Raw genomic sequence first — 23175 nt, 5'->3', positions numbered from 1 at the left:
GTTTAAAAGCCTAAGTAAATAAGTATTGTCTACAACTTCAAAATGTAGAAGTAGCTAAATAAATGTATTCTTTAGCCATGTGGAGGAGAATATGAGAAGAACCAGTTGTAAGAGTTGGAAGGTGGTTTCCCCTGGAGGGAAGGGTGGAGGGGCACTAGGCTGTCATGCAACTCAGCAAGCCTCACACAACTGCACCATAATTCACATCACATGCATGGATTTAATTGTGCTCAATAAACAACCTAATAAAATTGAAAATTTACATTTATAATAAAAAAGCAATGACCAGTGTGTTTTAATAAGGACCCATACCTCCCACCTCTGCTAAGCTCAGAGCCTTGATCTCTTCAAGATTTGTTGTTGTTTATACAAATTAGCCCTTGAGCCTATTTCTCAAACTTTCCCAGTGAATTCATCATGCGATAAGGAAGTCTGACGTTTTGCATTTTGCAAAGAGAATCAATAAACATACCTCATCCGCTCACCCCTCTGAGACTGACACCATTGACCCATATACTCAAAAGTCATCTAGGAATCCGAATAATTTGGATGTTAGTTGTAAGGATGGACTGGACAGTGAGATTTGGCTTTTCAGTTGAAGAGGCGTCTTTCAAATTTCCCCAAAGTCTAGACGGAGAATCCCCTGAGGGGAGAATCTGTGAAAGTGCACCCATCAGGGCCCCAAGCCCACATGGACCTCTGACCTGCCTTTAGGTAGTAGGTGCTGGCCCCTGAGCCAGGTTCGTCTTACGTGAGAGGGTTGGAAGTAGGACAAGGATGTGAGCACCCTCCAGAAAGACTAGACTGAGAAGGGGGGAGGCCTGGAGCGCCTGATAACATGCGGAGTCTCCTTTCTCTACCTCAGCATGTTGCTTCTATGACTTTGAATGTGGACAGGTGAGAGGAAAGGCAGAAGCTTCCCCTGCAATCTATCCAAGAATGTAAAAGTCTTGCCTTATGAGGTTAGACTAAAGGAAGCAGGAGAAATGGGTCTCTCTTATATAGAGAACTAGAAGAAGACAGTAGCTGCCATTAGTCAGTCAACAGATGTTTACTGAGTTAATGCCCCATACTAGGCATTGGATGCCAAACTTAGGGCAGTCCCTGTGCTTTGCAAACTGACTTCTCAGTGAAACTTACAGATACTCTGATACCTAGCTCCTTGACAACCTGAATCTTGTTCCATTCTCTCTTCTTTCTATCTATCTATTATCTATCTAGCTATCTAGCTATCTACCTTGGTTCTGGGAGTGTTTCTCTCCTTTTCTTCCCTTTTCAAATCTGGGTGCAATATCTATTTGACATACTTTTAAAACAACCCAAAGATAAATCAACAGCCAAGCACTAAAAATATAAGCCCCAAGAAAATAAGCAGGTGCATTTTGTGTTATGTTGCAATTTCAAAATATTTTGTCTATTTTGCAACCAGCAACAAAGCAAACAAAATTTTTCTCTATTACCCCAGAAATACCATTCATTCTTTTTAGAACCTTTATGCTAGAAGAAAGCTCCTTCTTTTGAAATCATTTCCTTCCTGTAAATCAGAAACAAAACCATTCCATAAAATGAAGTTTTGACTTCCTTATCATTACAATAGCCTATAAATCTGGAAGAAAGGACAAGGAAATGCTACCAGCATCAAAATGAACTCTCCAAGGAAGCGGGGGTGGCCTTCCATGGAGTCAGCCAGGGCTAGGTCATGACATTCTAGAAAGTAGGAAGAGTACTGGGAGAAACTGAGGAGACTCAGAGTCTACCTAGGCATGATGTGAGATTCCAGAGGTCAAATATATAGAAAGCAAGAAGAAGCACAAAAAAATGAAGAAGAGCTAAAAGACACTTTTCTCTGCGTTCTCTCTCCCCCAGGACACAGTTGTTTAAAGATAAAGTAGCCCGGTGCATTTGCCAACAAAGTAAGGAAAATACCCAAATGGCGCTCCCTCCTTGGGTGTCCACCGTATGACAGGCACTAGAGAGACATTGTTCTGAATTCTCACGAGAACAGTGCTAGGGAGGCATTTCCATCCCCTTCTGCAAATGAGGATGAAGGCTCAAGCTGGTTAAACAACTTGTCCTGCCTCACATGGCTGTTATATACCATAGTCAGGATGCTAACCTTGACCCATCAGATGGATAGATTCCAAAGACATCCTTCTCTCTGCCATTCTAATCTTCTTGTCAGTGTGTTAAGTAGGCATTTGAAAAGTGTTTGTCAAACTAATGAACAATGTGTACATTGAAATATTACTCAGCAATAAAAAAGAATGAAATTTTTCCATTTGTGACAACATGGATGGACCTAGGGGTATTATGCTAAGTGAAGTAAGTCAGACAGAGAAAGACAAATATCATATGATTTCATTTATATACTGAGTCTAAAAAAAGAAATGCACAAAACACAAACAAGCTCATAGTTAAAGAGGACAAATTGATTGTTGCTAGATGAAAAGGAGGTTGGGTAAAAAAGATGAAAGGAACTGAGAAGTACAAATCTCCAGTTACAAAAACAGTCATGGAGCTGTGAAGTTCGGCACAGGGAATATAGTCATCAATAATACTGTAATAACTGTGTATGGTGCCAGGTGGGCACAGTGTAATCACTTCGTAAGTTATATAAAAATCGAATCATTATATTGTATAGCTGAAGCTAATATAATATCATATGTCAACTGTAATTGAAAAATAAATTTTAAAAAACTAGTAAATAAATGAAAGAAGTAGGTTCAGGAAAAAAGAGATTCCAAAATATAGGTGTGCAACTATTAGAAGGATGAAATAAATATACATAAGTCTTAGGTAAGGACTTTGGCTTTTTTTTTAAATCCTCAACCAAGGATATGTTTATTGATTTTAAAGAGAGAGGAAGGGAGAGAGAAATGTCGATGTGAGAGAGAAACACTGATTGGTTGCCTCCTGACCGGGGATCAAACCCGTAACCTAGGTGTATGCCCTCACAGGGGATGATGGAAGCCACAGCATTTTGGTGCATGGGAAATGCTCCACCCAACTGAGCCTCCCAGCCAGGGCCAGATTTTTGCATTTTTTGAAGAATGTACTTCTGGAAGTGAGATTTAGTTGATTTATAGAGAAAGAAAGAGGAGACCTATGAGTAAAGAAAAGTTGCTAGACAATAACAGCTATTATTTTAAATAAGAATCTCTCCAGGGCAGTAATGAAAGCCATTGTGAGAACATCAAAAACCAACTGAAAATGATACTAATGGGAATTTTGACAAAGGAACAATAATCCTGGAAGCAAAAACATAGATTGTTATGTTGACTCTATTTATTTCAATGATGTTATACTACAGGATTTATGTGGCTCCTAATAAACGCAAGAGTACATAATATAAGATCCTCATATGCATTGAATTTCATAAGGCAAGCAGTGGAATATATATTTCAGCATCGTAAGTGAAATTAACAAATGATAATGACACTTATCTCTGGGGATATTAGATACTAATCACATTGCTTATTCATGTAAGTTACAAATGCTTTTTAAATCTTACAGTTCCACTTAAATTAATACTATCCATTAATTCCATCCTATGACATTAAGTACAACACATTAATTATATATCTAAGTTGTTTCCTTGTAACCAGTTTTACTTGTCTTTAATTGGGTCTTCTTTTGTTTGAAAGAAGCCCAATGGCCTCATTAAATTTGTTGCCTTCTTTTAATTAGGTTAGCTGACAATTGAACGTACTGCACTATCAATTCCAGGATCTCCCCTCTGCCTAATACCATCTTTGACACTGCATCCCTTAAGTAGAAGTAGGATGGTCATTCACCAATAATACAGTGTAGGAAGAATGTGGGATTTCCACTTCCTTTCCAATCTGCCTTTTCTACTGAGTACCCTCTTCCTCTTCCATCGCCCCTGACACCAGATCACTACAGTAATCATCACTTCTGCCACCAGCACCACTGCCATCACCTCCAAGTCCTCCATAAATATATCTTCTGGCACACTGATCTTCTCTTGTGACGTGTGAAGCCCGATTGTCACTCCAAGAATATACCGAGCCCTCTGAAGCCATCTTGTCAGACATGGTTCTTGTCTTCCAGAGGGAGTTTAACATTCTTCAGCCTTATTCCCCTGTTCTTCAAATGTCTTCCATTCAAACTGGCCTACTTGTTTTATTCCTGCTGTAACTTGGCCCTGTGGCCCTATAGCTGTTTGGACTTCTTGACTTAAGGTGCTTTCCCTTCGCAAAGTCCTCAAGATCCAGTGCAAATGCCACATCCTCCACAAAACCTTCCCTGTTCTCTTCTCTGACTGTGATTTCTGTCTCTTCTAAACCTCCTTATCGGTACATCTTGAAGTTAACTATCAGCTGGCCCTTTATGCTAATATCCCCTGTCTTCCACATAGTAAAGCTTAAGAAATATTTATTGATGGAATAAATGAATAAATTAATTTATAGTGTTGATCTCGGTTTAGGTTGCAAGAGTTACATGTCTTATTCCTCCACTGAGGGGGGAAAAAAAACCCAGAAGTATCAATATGCATAGTTATAGCCTTCTGGCACCTTTTGGAGTAAATCCCACAAAATAGACCCTCACTGCATGTGTATTGATTCAAAATAAAAACAGTATTCTGATGGAGACTGAGCGAATGACTGCTGTGAAAAGGTGAAGTGTGAGAATACTGTTACAGCAGCAATGTTGAAGAAGACAGAAATGACTTTTTAAGATATAACTCACCAGTGGCCCTGACCTTCCCACCTCAGCTTGGCGTTCTGAACTCAATTTTTTTTTAAAGTGGCCTCATAGATATAGAAGGCAGATTTAGAGGCCTTGATGCTGAGAATAGGAAGAGGTCATATCTCTTTACTCCCGATTCGGTGACAGTATAAATCGGTCTGAGAGACGTGGTAAGAGAACAGTTTTCTACAGCCTGTTCTCTCACGTTCTCTGTCTTGCGAGGACCTACAGGCCTGCGAGGGGTAGTGGAGCAGAAGCTGCCAGCCCTGTGGGCACACAGTGATTGGCACTTACTGGACCCAGTGCCTTTAAATGGCTTCCGCAGTTACAGGGTGGAAAGAAACAAGTGCCTAATGCCATAAAAAGCACTTGATCTGAAGAATCCAACCAATCTCAACCTGAATCCTGGATCTAGTACTTTCTCAATGTCACTTTGCTGCTTGGAGTCCCAGCTTGCTCATCTGAAAAAAAAAAAAAATGGGGATAACATCTTATGCCCCATAAGATCATCAAAAATATTTGAGGTTAAGTAGATACGTGAATAGACAGACAAACATTCTCTAGAACAACACCTAACATTCCATAAAAAAAGACATAGTGTTTTCAACTTTGTCAGGAAGCTTAATTGGAATGAATCCTGTATTTACCAAATTTAGAACTTAAAGTAGTTTGAGATCTTAAACAAACACTGAGACCAGTATAGGTACATCAGAGTTCTGAGGCTACCCCGACAATTGTGCATTAACACAGTTAAGTAAACCAGAGATCAGAGCAGTGAATACATATGGCAGATAGAAGCCATGGTAAACTTTATTATGTCTTAGAAGCGAAGAGTGACTCATGTGCTGCTGCATGTTCAGACACAATGGAGTTGAAGAAGAAATCTTTCATCCAGTTACTCAGGAAAGCTTTGGGAAGGAGGCGAAAATGAGGGGAGGAGAGGGTCTAGTTCAGTTAAGAACAGGTAGCATTTCCGGGAATAGGGTATGAGTATTAAAGGAGAGTAAGAAGCTGGCTAACTCAGCTAAACTGAGAACTCACAGGGACCGCAGAACAGAAAGAAAAATAAGAAACACCTGGGTTTCTTTTCCTGGCAAGTGACTGCATAGTGTCTCCAGTCACTCATTCTATCATTCATTCATTCATTCATTCATTCAGCCATTTGGCAGGTTTTAGTAGGAACTACGCGCTAAGTGGTAAGGGCTGAGAGCACTGCGGTAGGGTAAACAATCTCGAGTGTATAATTATGAAAGGATAGATACGTGCTATATAGGAAAACCCTCAGTTCTCTCCTCTATGTAACAAGTTACTTAACTAGGTAGTTATCTCTTATATCTCCAAAACTATGTTGTGAGTGATAAAACTCACTTTGCCAATTTGCACTTTGCAATTCATCAAACACGGAACATTGCCCATTTCTAACACTCGGCACATCTAATATCCCTGAAGGGCAGGCTATTATCTGGGCATGCACTTGTGTGTGCACTTGTCCCCACGAGTCTGCACACACACACGCCTGGGAGTGGCACAAAGTCCTCAGGGAAACGTGGACGTTAGAAAATTATCTCGGGAAATTATCGTGAGATTAAGGTCAATATGCAAATAATTGCATCAAGTGTTTGCCCTTTTTTATAACACTAACATATCCTCTAGGGACTCAATTTTTTTATCTTTTTCTCTCTGATGGTTGATTTTCCTTTAAATCTACCAAATAAAGAAATTTTCATATGCTTTAAATATAAAAAAATGAGTTATGATTTTTAAAAATCTCAAGTAATTCAAAATTGTTTAAATGCTAAAGCTACAAATATCACCTCCCTTTTGTGTTTTGAGTCACTCATCTCAGATGTATTAGTCACATTGCTTAAGGCTGAACCTTATTTTATTAATTTCTGAACATTTCTCCTCAGGTAAAGGTATCTGGAGTTCTGCAGGAGCGTTAGAACAGGATCAGTCTGTTCTTAACGTGACAAATCGCACGGTTTCTATGTGAACATTGCCTCTCTCCGTTCAGAGTCAGGTAGCATGAAGAGTCGAGATGACTCACAGTTTCCCGACACTGGTGGAACGAGTTTCCATCTGCAGCCCCTTAAATACCATCAGAGATGAACTTGATTCTTCCCAAGTGCAAGCAACCTTCAGAAGATCTCACTCTAGATAAGGTTAGCAGTAGAATTATATCAGGCAAGATCAGAAAAGGAGCTGAGAGAGCAGCTTCGTCAACCACCATGTTGCACCCAGACAAGTCAATATTTGAACATTCTTACACAGATGTTGATACATCAAAGCGGCTTAGTAATGCTAATTTTGGTGAGGAGTATCAACATCTCGATGCTACAAGTGAACATGTAGGGACATATTTCAAATTGCAAAGGGAGGCACAGAGAGCTGCTCCAGTAGCATGCCAATGCTCAGCCCTCCCGTGAAGCCCAGAAAGCCAGGCTGCGTTTCCCTGCTTTGTTGAAGTGTTGCCAATTTTCTCTGCAGTCTCAAATTCTAAAACTATCCTATGTGTTCTTCTTTTTGAAAAAAAAAAAGACCCTGAGTGTTAGAACCCAGAACCCAATATTGAGTTTTGAATATTTGGATTAGAACCCAAACATTAAAAACTCAGTATTTGCCTAGATAGAAGTCGAATGAGTCCATAGAGAGAAAATAGGGGTTCAAATCCAATAGAATTACATTAGGACGGTGCTATGTAAATTACTTAACTTCGTTCCACCCAAATTTCTTCATCTGTTAAAAGAACTAAAAAGATAATGAGAGCTCTTTCCCAGGGATTCGTGACGATTAAACAAGGTAATTCAATTAAGGTGCTACTCCACAGACGTTATAGTTACCATCCCCTTTCCTTCCTGATATTAATTGGTTTTTTCTCCACAAAGAAGATTAAATAAGGATTTAACATTTAAATTTTTTTTTAAGTGACTTTCTAAACAAATAATCACCACAGGGCTCATGAAAGCTCTAGAGCAAAGACCTATTAACAGAGTGGTTAAGAAACTGGTCTCCCCAAACTAGGCTTGGAGACCCCCATAGCACCGCCCCCAGCACTGCCCTGGTAGACACATCCCACATTCGGTGGTAAGTTCACAACCCGCTCCCCTCCCCCGTAGTTACTGCTGAGAGGATGGGTTGTGGCAGGATGAGCTTTCTCCCGTGATCCACGTCTGGCCCAGGCCACCTCCCCAAGCTCTTGGGCTTGGGCAGCATGAAGGCAGAAGCCAGAGCTTAATAATAATAACAATAGTATTATCTTCCCCAAATCCATTCTGAAAGGAGGGTGTGTATAAATGTAGAAACAAATAAACAAATTGCAGAGCAGGGAGGTGACCTTGGAGTGTTATAAGAAGTGAAGAGTGTAGGCTTGGAGTCAGATGTGTCCCCTGCCAATACCTCCTAGCTGTGTGCTCGCAGAGCCTCACTTCTCTCGTTGTCATATGGAGCAATAGGAGCTGCTGAAAAGGGTTCTTTTTAGGATGAAAAGATACAGTATATATGAAATGACTTAGCCACTTTCCCCAAACCTGAGCTGTGCTATAGATATTGCTGTGCATCCAATGTGCACAGCTACATTGGCCTCAAAGTAGAAAGAAGAGCAGAGAGAAGACAGAAATTTAAAGGTTCAAACAGTGAAATATTTGAAGTACTACTAGTAGTAGTAGTTGTAGGTTTAAAGGATGGGCAAGGAGTTAATCCACCAATCTAATACTGATTCAGATTTAGAAAGTGCAGAAAATATGACATTTTCAATAATTCCATGAAACAGAAGAAATGAGGGTTAAGAAAAGATAAAGAGCTTCATCTTTTGTCAAGCTGATTTGGACTGCATAGTAAGGTACCCAAGACAAGATACAGAACAGTGTGGAAGAGCCATGTATTCAGTAGCCCTCGAATGCTAGCAATTAGCAAGTGAAACATAAAAAGATTAGCACTTACAGTGTTTTTTTCTGGTAATAAAAGTAAAAAACAAATGTCGTTTTTAAAAGTTAAGTTATACGAGTATAAACCAGAAAATAAAAAGCACCAAATTCATCTAGAGATATATCATTCATTTGTCCATTTGTTTATTTATTCCACAAATAAGCCAGGAACTGTTCTAAGTAACGAAGATCCAATAGGGAGCAAAAAGAAAAGTCACCACCTTTCAGGGGACTTACATTCTTTGGGGGACAGATAGTAAACCAAAAAAAGTATAAATTAGTCACAGGGTGGCAAGTGCTATTTTAAAATGCTGTCTAAGAGGGCAGGGAGAGGCAACATTGGGGTAAGGCTAGGGTGTCTTTTAACTTGAGTGATCACATGGGGAGATCACACAGGGGCAAATTCCTAAAGGTAGTGAAGGCACCAGCCCTTGCTGGTGAAGATAAAAGTAGACAGAAAGGCTCAGTGGAAAGAGAGGGTGTTAGGTGGGTACCAGGAACACAAGGGGCTCGAGTGGCTGCAACCAACAGTTTGAGGAGTAGAGTGGTAGAGAACGAATTCAGAGAGAGAGAGCAGACACGCCAAACAGGAAGGCCTTTGCGGGCCAATACATGGATCTGGCTTTCATCGTGCAGGCTTTTTGCAGAGGAGTGACAGGACTGAATGAATCTATTTTAAAGGCTCACTCTGAGAAAAGAGCAGAGGGGGAGGAAGGGCTGATGCAAAGACCAGTTAAGAGACGTTGGTAGTGATCAAGCCAGGACATGGTGGAGGCTTGAACCAGAGAGGAAGCTCTTGGAGATGGAAAGTGATCAGATTCTGGTCTGAAAGGAGAGGGGAATGGATTCGCTGCTGGACTGGCTGCAGGTATGAGAGAAAGAGACAAGTTCAGGAGAGATTTTAGATATGTGACCTGAACAACTAGATGCATAAACTTCTCCTTATTGAGATAAGAGAAAAGAGGAACAGATTTAGAGATTGGTGTCTGGGAATTAGAATTTTTACATGTACACGTTTGAGATACCTATTGGCCATCCATGAGGAGGTGCTTAAAAACGTCATAATGTGGATCACTTATATGTTAATAAGGAAGTGAGATCATATGCTCTATTCAGTTTTGAAATATCATAGGTGTATTTTTTCTAACTTTAAACTGTTCTTTCAGAGTATTATTTTTAAACTTAATATTCTACTGGCACATTTTACCATTCAGGAATTGTCACATATTAGTTTCACATTTATCACTATTATGTATAATATTTTAATAAAAATCTTTGACAGCTTCACTGACTGTCTCCTTAAGGGACAGATCCAATGACAGAGTCAAGAGTGTGAAAATTTCTAAAACCCTTGATCACATTAAGCTGCATTCCCAGAAGTTTACACCAATTCACAGTCTCACTCTTAGATCCAACAGTACCTGCTTATTTAACTGTACTTTTGCCCAAATAGAAGATTATCATTTTAAATATTTTTCCAGTTCTATAGTAAAAATTATCTATAAAATTTTAATTTGCATTTATGTGAGTTTTAATAAATTGGGATGTTTCTTCATAAGTTTATGTGTCTTTTGAATTTTTCTTCTGTATATTATACACTCATACTCTAAACTGATCACTTTGGAAGTCAACACTCAACATGGAAATAATAACCTAATGACAGCAGTAGCTAACATGAATTGTGTTAAGCCATATACTAAGCAACTGACATGTATTAATAATCTTCACAACCTTATTATTAATATCTAGCTTATGGACAAGAAAATTTAGGATTAAAGATGAAATGACCTGCTTCTAGTTACATGAGTACTTGGTACATAAGCCAGAATTTGACATCCTGACTCCAGAGTCCACCAACAGTAATCATATTTAGTCATTTGAGAAGAGAACAAGTTTGGAGCCCATAGAAAAGATTGAAGTATAAGGTCTGAATTTACTCAATTGAGAATTTACTAGGACAAATAAATCTAGTGCAGAAATGTTATTTTAGCAAGTCAACTACTCAATTGAATATTAAGGGCAAAGGTTCACAGAAGAAGCTGTGGGGAGTACAAAGGATGGCTTGACAAGCTCATTTTTAGCATCTGAACACTAAGCTCATCACCCCCAGTATGGCTGCCCTATATTCAGATGGAAATGCCTGCTAGTTTTGAATTTACCTGAATTATAAGGTCTGTCCAAAAAGTGTCCAGCCACGAACTATGAAGAGTAGAGATATTTATTGACGAAGATACAAGAAACAGTGTACATAGGACAATGATGCCTCAGTCCCATTCAAAGTAGGTACCTTGGGACCTCACACAGTTCTCCCAGTCACTATCAGTTGCCCCGTTGTATTTTCCTGAATCTCATTGATGGTCTGAAATCTCTTCCCTTTCAAAAGTAATTTTAGTTTTGGGAAAAGGCAGAAGTTGCAGGGCTGTAGGGGGACTGAGTCACCTGGGTGATTTGATGTTTGGAGACGTGATGCATGATCAGGCATGTTGTTGTGATGAAGCTGCCAATCACCAGATCCCATAGCTGCGGCCTTCTGAGTCATTTGAATAGTTTCTGTGGAGGACTGTTCAAGCTTAACACAGAAATTTGATGCAGAAACATTGCTGTACTCACTCAGTCATTTTGAACGAGACAGCCACACAGTACACATGCTCACCCAATGGCATCTGCTGCCCCCACTGACTAATACAGTGAAATCATCATTGTTCACACATGCGAATTCTAGCCCACTCTCCTTGGCTGCCAGCTTACATCGATGTCACTCAAACTGTTCTCATTAGAGTAACAATGGCTGGACTTTTTCCAGGCTGATCTTGATGTAAACTTTAATCACTGTGCTTTAAGAGAAATGTTGGAAGGAAAATATGGGGTGCCTGAAAAGATGCTTTTGAAGAATAATTTATTTTCTTTATAATAGGTCCCCACAAGAAATAAATACTATGTAGAATTAACATTTTTTTTACCTAATGTAATAATTATTTTTAGAAAGGATGGTAAGGTCCCCTCCCTCCTTTCCCACAACAGGCCCCTGACCTCCTTGGTTGTACCTTCCTTGGCAGATATTTTTATCCCCAAATGCATAGTGATCTGTGATCCTGTCCAAGGCAGCTTCAGCTTCATTAAAATGACTCTCACATCTCAGGATCAAAGTTTCCCTCAAAGTAAGTAGGTGGTTTTGCCTGTGGCCATGAATCAGGGACAGTTCCTCGACAAGGAAGAACAAAGGAACTAGGTGGGGCCCCTAAAGGTTCTACAGGTCTCTGCCAAAGCCCTGGGAAGATTCCATTTTCTCCAAACCATGGACAAGGAGGTACAGCCAAGACAAGTAGACCTCTCCGTCACCTCTGAGTGAAGATGAACTAGAAAACTGCAGTCCCTAAAAGCTTGCATCGCTTATAAAATTAACCGACCCCTGTGCTGACCATCAAAACCTCTAGGAGACACAAAAGTAGTTCTTGAAAAGTTGAAAGTTGACAGGGATGTAGGCGCCACAGGCCTGACGTACAGCAGGAACCTGGTTACAGCCCTAAAGGCAGATCGGGAATGTCATTGAGAGGCCCGCTCTGTGGCTTGGGAAGAAAATGAATGATGCCATCGGCTTCATGGCTTGCGGGACTCAGGGCTCCTTCAATCTTAAAAAGGACAGGTGTTCTTAAAAAGAACTGGAGCTCGATGAAGCGGTTAAGAAAAAAAAAAGACAACTGGGAAGTCTTCTAGTCAATCATGAATTCATGGGAATTAACATCATAATAATTACCATAATAAAAGTAGTTGCCATTCGATAAGCCTTGCTATGCACCAGACATCATGTTAAACAGCTCACACGGGCTATCTTCTTTATTACTCAATGTGAGGTAGATACTACTCTTATCTCCACTTCCCCATACAGACATCAAGTAATGGGCCCTAAGTGACACAGCTAGTAAACGGCAGAGTTAAGATGCAAACCCAGACCTATCATGGGGTGAAAAGCAAGAGCTTGCCCTGACTGGTGTGGCTCAGGTAGTTGGGTGTCATCCCGCAAAGCAAAAGGTTGCCAGTTCTATCCCTGGTCAGGGCACATGCCTGGGTTTCAGGTTCAGCCTGCAGTCGGGGCATGTATGAGAAGCAAGCAATCGATGTTTCTCTCCCTCACTTTCTCCCACCCTTCCTCTAACTCTAACAATAAATAAAATCTTTAAGAAAAAAGGAAGAGTTTAATTATTGTGCTGACTTTTTACTCTGAAGTAGGCAAGAATAGTTTTATTATAATAATCGTATTTAATTGTATTTTATAGGTTGACTATGATATGTACTACAGATACTTTAATATATATGTGTACACATATGTACATATATGTTTGTATGGAAAATAATCCAATAATTAATAAACAATAGTACCAGAATGAACTGTATTTTCTGTACGCACAACTGTAAACCTACTTTTGCCCCACCCTGGATGTACACATATGTATATATTCCCTCTCTCCTGCCCTGCCTTTCTTATTCACACTTCCTTCTTGCCTTAGCTTTCTTATGTACTAATTTATTTACTTCTATTCAGTAGTCCATTTAAATCCTAAAAGGAAAGCACAAATAAATGAAATAAACAAGTTACCTTACTTCCATAAATTATTTTAAAGTCTAAAGATTTAGCAAACTCAAAAAAAAAAAGAATAAATACACTCACTGCCAAGTACAAAACTAGCTCTAAAGCAAAATGCCTCGAGTACCTAACGACATATTCCACAGTTTAATACTGAGTAAAACAGGAAGAAGAGCACAGAGCATACCTAAAATGGCATTACCAATAATTTTTATTATCATATCATAATCAATTCTGAAGACATTGTACAGCAATTTCTGTGAAAGCTCTTTAGTCAGCAAAAGTGATTAAGACCTTTACTATACATCTTATTCACAAGGGCCCCTGAGAGCAGTGTGCCTACTCACAGTGATTAGCTAGTGGGTCAGCCTGAATCATAAGAAAGAATGCACCTGACTGAATCACCCATTCCACTTCCTGTAGCACCTGGTTTTCCTTGGACCACTGCCACCCACAAACCGCCCCAGCCAAAGCCTGTTTAGTATATGAAATCTGATAAGGTCACAATCAGAGGTAGTGCGGTAGTGAGATCCACTAGAGTTTTGGTGCAAGAGTCAGAAAATCCATCACCATCCGAAACCAACACCTGTATGTCTCTCCAGTTTTATAATGTACGCATCATAAGCTCCCAGTCATGTAGACGAAGCCGTCCTATTGGAGCCCTGGAAAGCACACAGGAAACGGCAAGTGCACGTCCAAGTAAATACCAGCCTGTTGGATTTCAAAACGATTGAGGTACAAAGTGTCTGATAAATGTGGCTCTGAACTTGTGAGTCATCTACCACCACAGTTCTGGCCTGAGAATTATCCTACTTGCCAGACAGCCTGACAGCCTCCCAGTGCTTCCTCCCCTGAGGATTTGACCCAGTCACTTCACTTCCACCTTGGAAGGAGCTCTCATCTGTGTGAGCTGGAGAAGAATCGTCACTTGAATGAAAATATTTTTAAATCATATTTTTGTTTCAGCTTGAGAAAAGCAAGTAGTGAGGGAGAAAAAGAGGTTGATTGCTCCAATCCCTACATGTTTACATTTACTTTAGTGAATGAATATACCAGGCCACGAAACGTATAGATTCAAACGACCAATAGCAGCATGCCAATGGGTGAGCCATCTCTTCTGAGTAGATTTACATTAGTTTGACTCCTAAGGACTGATCCACAAATCATTTACAATGAAAAAATTAACCGTCAGAAAGGTTGGAATGATTGACTTGGCAGATCAATATATACTTTCTCCCATAGTCAAGAGATGTGGAAAGTCAAATTATCTTTTGCTTTGTGAGCATGAATGGAATCAGAACATGAGGACTGAGCGAATCTTAGGTAGCATGAGACACACGGCTGATAGAGGAGAACCTTGCCAAGTCTCCCCTGATAGTTTTGACATCGATGACTCGACCTTTTCTAAGCTTTTATAGTTGACAAGTCTTGTTATACCCATTGGTGCTTTCTCCAAGACAGGTAGGAATCAAAGGTTTAAGTTTCCACATGCTGAGTTATAAAGTTACAGCCGCATTAGTTCTCCTTTCTAATATTCCTATTCTGCTGTCTTGACTGAAGTGTCACTTGTTTCACAATCTCTATTCACCATATTCAGATATCTAATTACATCCAGTGTGTAAGAATTGTCCAACTTTTACTTAAAGAATTAACTTAGAAAAAAATAAAGACAACCACATGTTCAAAATCTTTGGGGACACCTCGTCATCACTCCCAAATATTGACAATAGCTCTTAATTCCAATTTAAGATCTACATCAGAAAACTACCAAAAAGGAAGTAAATTCTGTCCACCTCAGACAAATTTATCTAAAATATTGTATTTATTATAATATGAATTATTTTTAGAGACACACACACCAAAAATAGTCACAAATTTCCACACAAATGAAAACTGGTGAGTATGTCCTTTGCTACTCGAGTTGGCCTTATCTGGAAGGCTAAGAAGGTGAGTGCCTCACCAGGACCTTGCAAGGCTTCGGTCCGTCAGTGAAACTCTGCTTCACAACAGAGATTTCAAAAATCTCCGCTCAAGACTCGCGACTGTATTGCTAAACGGGTCGTGCCTGATTGTTCTGTCTGTTTCTCTTCCTGCTTTGTGGACAAATTCTTATTGATGCAATCATGGCATTTAAGTACTAGATGAGACCTAAAGAAATTCCAGTTAAGCTTTCTGCTTCAACCCAACACCACATCAGATTACCAGGGCTTACCTCTTCAATTCTGAAAGATTTCCTAAAGCAAAGACCTACAATTTCCTTCCCTATTAAGTTCTAGAGTTTAATCAAGAAGTTCTTTCTTGCGTGTAAACATAAGCTTTCTTGCCACAACTTGAGCCCATTTCTATTTTTGATTTATATTGAAATAGGGGACAAATACTTGTTCTTCAATAAATATATTCCATAGACTTGAAAATACTTAGGTTATCCATAATTGCTTTTCCCCCCAGATTAAATCCCCCACAGTCCTTCCATTTTTCTTCATCTCTTCTATTTCTCAACATTTTAATTATCTTTGTTTCTCCCTGGATGCTTATCAAATTTTGTAAATCCCGTGTAACATACAGAGAGATCCAACCATACTTAAAATGGTGTAATAAATCTCTAATAATTTTATCAAATAAATATTTTATCCCATCTAACCTATCATTAAGTTGTGACTACACCTTCTAATATGTTGACTTGGGGAGGAAAAGAAGCTGTCACCTGCTCACTTTCCTATGTCTCCCTTACACTTCTTCATTTTGGGATGGCTGAAGCTTAACCTTTCCTCTGATATTTTTCCTTATCTTTAGCGTATTTACCTTTCTCAATTAAGAATCACCAGTAAACCCAAAGCACTGGGTTCTACCCTACCACCTAAATTCCAACTTCTTCCAATGAGTCTGAAGCCATTGCCTCAGCAGTGGGCGCCAGTTCAATCTATGCCAAACATCAAGTCTTTTCATTGTGACCTCCAGTAAACATTCCCATCAGCAGCTTCAACATAGTGATTAATTTATCATAACTACTGCTCAGGAGTTGAATAGCGATTATAACAATTGGGTCAAGACAGAACCTTGAAGTGAGAAATCTGTAAGCAATCATAAGTAAATGCTTAGAAATACCCCTCAAAATTACAAGGAAAATAAAAAGAGAAATGCTCTCTGATCATTATAATCTGGGGGAAATAATTATAACTATTTTCAGTGAAAATGCTTATAGCAACACTTGGGTGAAACCAAAGGATTAGGGAATGAGTAGGAATTTAAGGTAAGAATAGAAGAAGTTACACTTGATTTAATTCAAATAACACATCATTATCAGAAAATAAGAACCCAAACACACATCTCCTTATTTTTCTGAAGTTGTATTAACATCACACAGTGATATATTAAAAAGCTATAAAGCTTAGTGCTTAAGAGCCCAGGGACTGGGGGTCACGTAGTCTGTGTTTAACTTCTGCCTTTGGAAGACTTCAGCTTCCTCATTAATTCTTCTCCTTTTTTATATTATATGCCAAGCATTTTTATAAATTCTTTGAAAACATTGATTTATTTAATCCTCCTAACAACCAGTGAGAGAGAAGTTATCATAAACCCTGTTTTACAGATGGGAATGGAGGCTCAGAGAGATTAAGTAAATTACCCAAGGTCACACACCTAGAAAATGGCAGATTCAGGCTCTGGGCCCAGGTGGCAGGGATTCAGTGTTTGCTATTAACTATCACTGCTAGGGTTGTCATTAGAATTGATGGGAATAACTTTTAATTGCCTGGCAAATAATAAATACTCAATAAATGGTAGGGTTTATGTGTTTGGGTGTGTGTGCAGTGGTTGGTGGTAGTGGTAATTGTGTTCCTAACATTGTGTATGAGTTGACTTCCAAGGATGTGACAGGAATTGTCATTGCTGATCAGTAGGGGGAGCTCTTTCCTCTGATTATATATTTACCCCCCTCAAACCACCTCCCCTCCAAGTGTTGTAGGGTGCTTGGGTAAAGCCACATGTCAAATTTTAACTGAGACTCAATCCATGCTCCGTCATAAAGACTTTATAAAAAGTCTATGATAATATTGAAAATTGCTCTATTTTATCAAACTACATTTGTAAAGAATCTAGCAAAATCTAATAATGTTCATTTTGGTGCCTCTAATTTAGTTGAATAAATTATATTTGTTATGTGAAGATTTGTTGAGAATAACAGACAAAATATAATGTGCCATTATGTAGAAGTTATCAAAATATTCAGCTTACATGATCATAACAATTTATACTTCATTTAGTTCAAATTGTGTTTACATAAATTTGCAACAACCCTGAGTAACGCAGTTCTACACCCATTTAACATGTTACAATAGCAAGTTTAGAGATATTAGATGAAGTTACATGAACCAGGAAACAATATGCCTTGGCTATAGGACTTCTGGATCTTTCTCCAGTGCTTTCTGCACTATCATATGCGGGCTGTCATGATGCTCTGCTGGTAACCATTCTTTCCGTCCTTCCTTCTTTCCTCCTGTGCGAAACAAACACGTTGTGGCTCTGTCAAGAGGCAGGATAACTCAGTGATAAAGTAAAGTGGGTTTCAATTCTTTTTCTATCACTTAGCTATGTGAGCCTAGACAAATGATTTACTCCCTCTGTGCTTTTGGTTTTTAAATGAGGATACTGATTGGACCTATCTAACAGAATTTTTGATGGGAGATAATGAAGTGACCCAAGCAAAGCATTTAGACCAGTTCTTGGCCTTCAGAGAGCATGCAACAACTATGAAGCATCAATAAAAGCTACTTTCTCTCCCCTTGCTCCTTTTCTTGCTCTCCTCAAGCCACAAACATCTATGGAGTATCGGTGTGCACCCAGGTAGCTACTGAGGAAGACACTAGAAATATGCAACCTAGAATTTTAAGCTAGGCTTTCAGCTTCCTGCTATGCTACTGGAAAAGACCAAGTGACGGACATCAGGAAGCTCATGATGAAAGAATGTACTACCACCCACATGTTCGTGTTTTATTTTTCCCAGTGGAAGTAACCATTTATTCATCCAATGAATGTTTATCGAGCAAATACTCTGTTCAGTGTGCAGTGCTAAGTGCTGAGGAGACAAAAAATAAAGATGAATCAGAGATAAAATTTACCCCCAAACAATTAAAACCTCATTCAGAAAACAAGAAATATAACAAATGATAGAAGGCAGAGAATATATGCCACAAGGAAGGGGTAAAATTCTTTTAGAGTTTATTTATACATTTAGTACCACAATCATTGAATACTTATTGAACACAAAGCAGTTTATGTGATATAATTTCATTGTAAAATCTTTCCTTTTTTTAATTTAATCTTGATTGCATTTTTCCCATTACCATTTAAACTCCCCATTTAAACTTAAACTCCCCTACCTCCAGCAATCACCACACTGTTGTCCATGTCCATGAGTCCTTTTTCCTTTTTGCTCAATGTCTCCTACCTTCCCCTCCCTTAGCTGTCATTCTGCTCTCCATCTATGAGTCTGTCCCCAATTTCCTTGTTAGTTCAGTTTGTTCATTAGATTCCACTTAAAACCTTTATATGAACAAAGAAGATTATCTAGAAAGAGAAATTGAGTGAGATGAGATGTATTGTTCTTTCTTTTCTTTGTAATGATATTATAATAAAATATTTTAATTAGAATGTTACTGAAAAAATTATGAAGTACCTTTCAACATTTTGCTAGGAACCTAATAGAGTCCTTGTTTAGGCAAGGGAAATTTAGTGGAGGGAAGAATGAATGGTGCTGTAAGGAGACTTTGACCTTGAATGATTAATGTGACTTCTTAATAACTTCACTGTGTTGCCTATAAAATGGGGAAAATAACTGCATTGCTTCAATCATAAGGATGCTAAAAAATACAGTGAAAAATAGTCAATATTAAAGTTCTATAGATTCTACTAAAAATAGGAGGCTAAATAAACCAAAACTATTGATGGGATAATGCAGAAAAATGACATAGACTTTTCTTACTGGTAAAACAGAGGTTATGACTCTGTGTAAATACATACTTCATGTTAGCACCTAGTAGTGAGCACTGTTCACAGTAATCCCCTTGGATTCTTATTTCTGGGTCTTCTCAGAACCTGCAACTATGCTTTGCAAATGATAAAAATTCATTACTACCATTGATAGAATGACTCTTAGAAGTTACAGTAATTTTCAGGAGTTTGGGCAAATACATTTTTTAATTTCTATTACATGGAAGTAAACTTCTATTTTATTTCACTTTGAAATAACTTAGTTACTAAATACTCAGTCCACTCCCATATCTGAGTATTTTGGGGGCTTCACATGGCTCTCCACATGTTTTTTCCCAACTAGAGAACATGATACACTAAAGAATATGTAATTCTGAATAGTCATAATTTTCAAAACAAATTGGTGGCCTGAAAACTAATCTTGATTTAATGCTGACTCTCTTTCCCACCTATACTACAGCTTTTAACTAGCCTGGTGCATAGCACCTCGTTGAATATGCCACACCTGTTTGTTGAATTGACCTGAATTCAAATTCTTAGGGCAAGAACTGGAAGTTAAGACTTTCGGTGACTTTTCAGTGACTATGTTTTGGGGTTCAGGTAATATACATCAACATCCCTGTTTCTTTCTCTGACAAATGAAGCTAGAAATGCAGGCCATCTATTTAATTTGAAAAGACATTGTAAGGATTCCATTTCTATGGTATTTTCAGATGGTAGAAGATGTGAGAGCACAAAGTGTGATAACTACCGATTAAAACTTTGCCTCGGGGTTTAACTATCCATCATCTCTAAGGAAGAATAAAGAAAAATGTGCAGAGTCTCAACTTTCCCATCTCAGTGTTTTCTTTCTAATCCTCATTGTCATAGAAACCTAGAGTATTTTTCTGTAGATTGAAGTTAAGAGTCTAGACAAGGAATGGAAGGAAAGGGCCTGCCAGAGGAAAACTCTAGAGAAATTTGTACATATAAAATGCAGAAATAAAATAAACATTGATGTATTTCTTTAAGGAGATTGAAATTTTTTGCTTCTGGTACTACAGGTTGTTGCTAACCCTTTATGACACTTCCAAAGGAAGGGAAAAATAAGAGCAGCATCTTAAAATCTTACAGTTCTATTAGTAAAACAAAACATTTAACTAAAGCAGAGGATTCTGACTTCTTTAATGTTTTGCTTAAAAAATTCAAACTGTCTTGGAGTGATTCCCTGTAAGTTGTTATGAGATATTAATGGGGAACTGGGCATAGAGCTGGGACAGCCAGGCCTACCCACGTGAGCTGGTGCTCCTGCTCACGGGACCAGTTTGGGGCTCGAAAGGAAAGGAGAGACGTATTTCTTCTTATCTTATTAATATTCAACTCATAGTACAAATTCCACTTCCAATCTTTCAAAGACCCTAGTATGCACAGAGAAATAGTGATGGGGAGCTCTACGGTAAATTTCTTACACAAATAATAGCAGGGAGTCATTTTCATACAGCGAGCTTATGTGTGCCAAGGAAACAAGATGTGAAGGCAACAGAATAAATATCAGTAACAGCAAGTAAGTCTGGAGGTGAGCATTTTCAGAATCAGAGCCCAATGCAACCTCCCTAAGTCTGCTCTATCTGACACTAAAGTTGAGGACATAGCAGAAGCACTTGAGAACTTGGAAACTATATGATTAAAGGAAAGGCCTTTTTTTCTTTTCTTTTTTTTTTTTGCAAGTTTCAGTTTATTTTAGTTAAAGAAAAATGGCCTATTTCGGGGCAACAATGAGAACTGAAAGTCAGAAGGAAGCAGGGTGTAGGTGTCTCAGAAGTTCACACTCCAAAACCTGGACTTGAGAAAGAGGGCCCTCCTGGGAACTCAGGGGTGGCTGGCCCACAGAGGAGTGACTTTGGTGGGGTGGGGTAGAGCTGCAACCTGCCTTGGTCACTGGCTTGGTCTGCATCGGCTCTCAGGTGATTTCCACCTCTCAGTCAGTTGACATGATTACTGCTATTGTTCTTGGGGGGCATTAAATTAAGGAATGACACATGGGGCCAAGAGAGAGGTTTATTTAGTTGGATTCTGATTCACAGTCAGGAAATAGTTGTTGTCTGGTGCAGCCATAATTCAAAGGAAGCAAATTCAAAGGAAGGTGAAGTCATTCCGGGAGTCAAATTCACGCACGGTGCTCCAGGCCTTCAAGATGAAGTTGTGCATGAGGTTGGTGCACTGTGCGGTGGTGGGATTGTCCGTGGGGCTCTTAATGAACATACCTTCTGTGTTCCCCACGATGATTCCCTGCACTCTCTTCTGACTCTGAAGTCACTTCTGTGTCTCCTCCACCTCTGCCATCTCGGACCATAGGGCAGCTCTCAAGGGAAGTCTTTGCTCACGCCCCTTACATCCCAACCCACCCCGTGTTCACATTTTTGTCTCAGTAATAGAGGCAGTCTATTTCACCAGCTTCAGTGTTCTCTGAAGAATTGCCCACGTTTTTTAATTAGCTTCATTTAAAAACAACATACAAATGGAAAGTGTTATATATCACATTGCAAGATTTATTTGATATGGATGCTTTTTAAAGAATTTTTTCCTTTGAAAAAAAGTAGAGGGGATGCTCGAAAGTGTATACTTGTTCAACAACTTCTGCAGGAAGGAAGGCTATGTAAAATAAGAGAAAAAGCCATCTTGAAAACTCACTCAAGCATTCTTCTGTTTTATTTAGTGATCCCCATTTAATTAAAAATTTGTGAGTATAGAATGGAATAATACAAAATTAAAACATAAAAATGCTAGAAATTCTTAATTATCAATGTGTTCTTAAGAATCAGGGTGTTGTTTTAGTTTTAGATGTTCCTATTCAATCAGGGTTACCATGCATTTTATGTGTGGTTGCCAATTTTCATCATAAATAAAAATACACAACTTTGAAACCTTAATGGAAACAGATCAATCATGAAAATTCAGGAAGCCCTTTGAGATCTTCACTACCTCTGTGTCCTTATGATAAATGATAGTCCTGATTATCTGGATTCACAGTTTTAGAAGATATGGGTGAAATTTTGATTCCTACTGCCCCGGACATTTTGGGGGTTTTGTCATTTTAAAATCATTAATATTAGCTTGTTTTTTCTCATTTGTCTCTAGTAAGAGAGGATTTTAGAAAATCACAACAACATTACATTGGTAGTTTGGGGTCCTGGCATCCTGATGAACAGATTTAAGTTCCAGATTCTCATGGGGTGAAAAGAGAGGAAGTGCGGATTCTAGGCCTGTGCTGCTCAGTGACATAGAACCTTGAGCAATTCCTGGAAACTCCCTGAATGTCAGATGCCTCACTGATGAAGAAAGGATGCTCAACAAAAGTGACCTCCTTAGAAACTTCACATCCCATTACTTTATGACAGCTAGGGTACAGAAGGACACTCATGGAAGTTTTAAAAAATGGAATTCAGTGGAAAGGTGGATCAGTTAAGGTTAGGAGACTAGATTCTAGTTCTCGATGCCACTAACTGGCTGAGTGACGGAGCCGAATTCAACCCCTCTGAAGCAGGAGGAAGTGTAACAGAATTAAAGTAAGGTTTTAAAAGCCAAATGATCCATGCCAGACACTTACTAATTAACCTTTCGGCATCTCAATTTTCTTGTTTGAAATATGAAAGTGATTGACTAAATTATCTCTGGAATCTTCTGGCTCTAAATTCCAATGTTATTATAACAATGTTACAAAAATATTTGGCCATTTCTATTTTCTAGATCAGCTTTATCATTATGATGGTTAACTTGCCCGTTTCTGCAGTAATCATTGTAAATATTGAGTAATTAGCAGCAGATAACTTCTTATGTATTCACCACTCTTCCAAATAATTAATATGTTCCAAGTGTTGATTGCCAAGATAACCAAATCCTGTTGATGAGCTATTTCATTCATTTATATTCATTGAGTTTCATTCAATAAATATTCATTGAACCTCTGTGCCTTTTTAAATGATGACTAAATCT

At 38.7% G+C, this 23175-nt stretch overlaps 1 long non-coding RNA gene and 1 pseudogene across 1 annotated transcript in view; both read right to left on the bottom strand.

The window, feature by feature from the left end:
• The window catches only part of LOC123480522 (uncharacterized), a 71538-nt gene that overhangs the window by 11856 nt on the left and 36507 nt on the right, over nucleotides 1-23175 (bottom strand). The gene's annotated exons all lie outside the window — the stretch shown is intronic.
• Nucleotides 21075-21525, bottom strand: LOC112310855 (dynein light chain roadblock-type 1 pseudogene; annotated as a pseudogene).

The sequence above is a fragment of the Desmodus rotundus genome, chromosome 13, assembly GCF_022682495.2.
Source record: "Desmodus rotundus isolate HL8 chromosome 13, HLdesRot8A.1, whole genome shotgun sequence".
In the NCBI taxonomy this organism is placed as follows: Eukaryota; Metazoa; Chordata; class Mammalia; order Chiroptera; family Phyllostomidae; genus Desmodus; species Desmodus rotundus.
The sequence above is the reverse complement of the archived record's forward strand: the minus strand, read 5'-3'. Positions and strand labels throughout refer to the sequence as shown.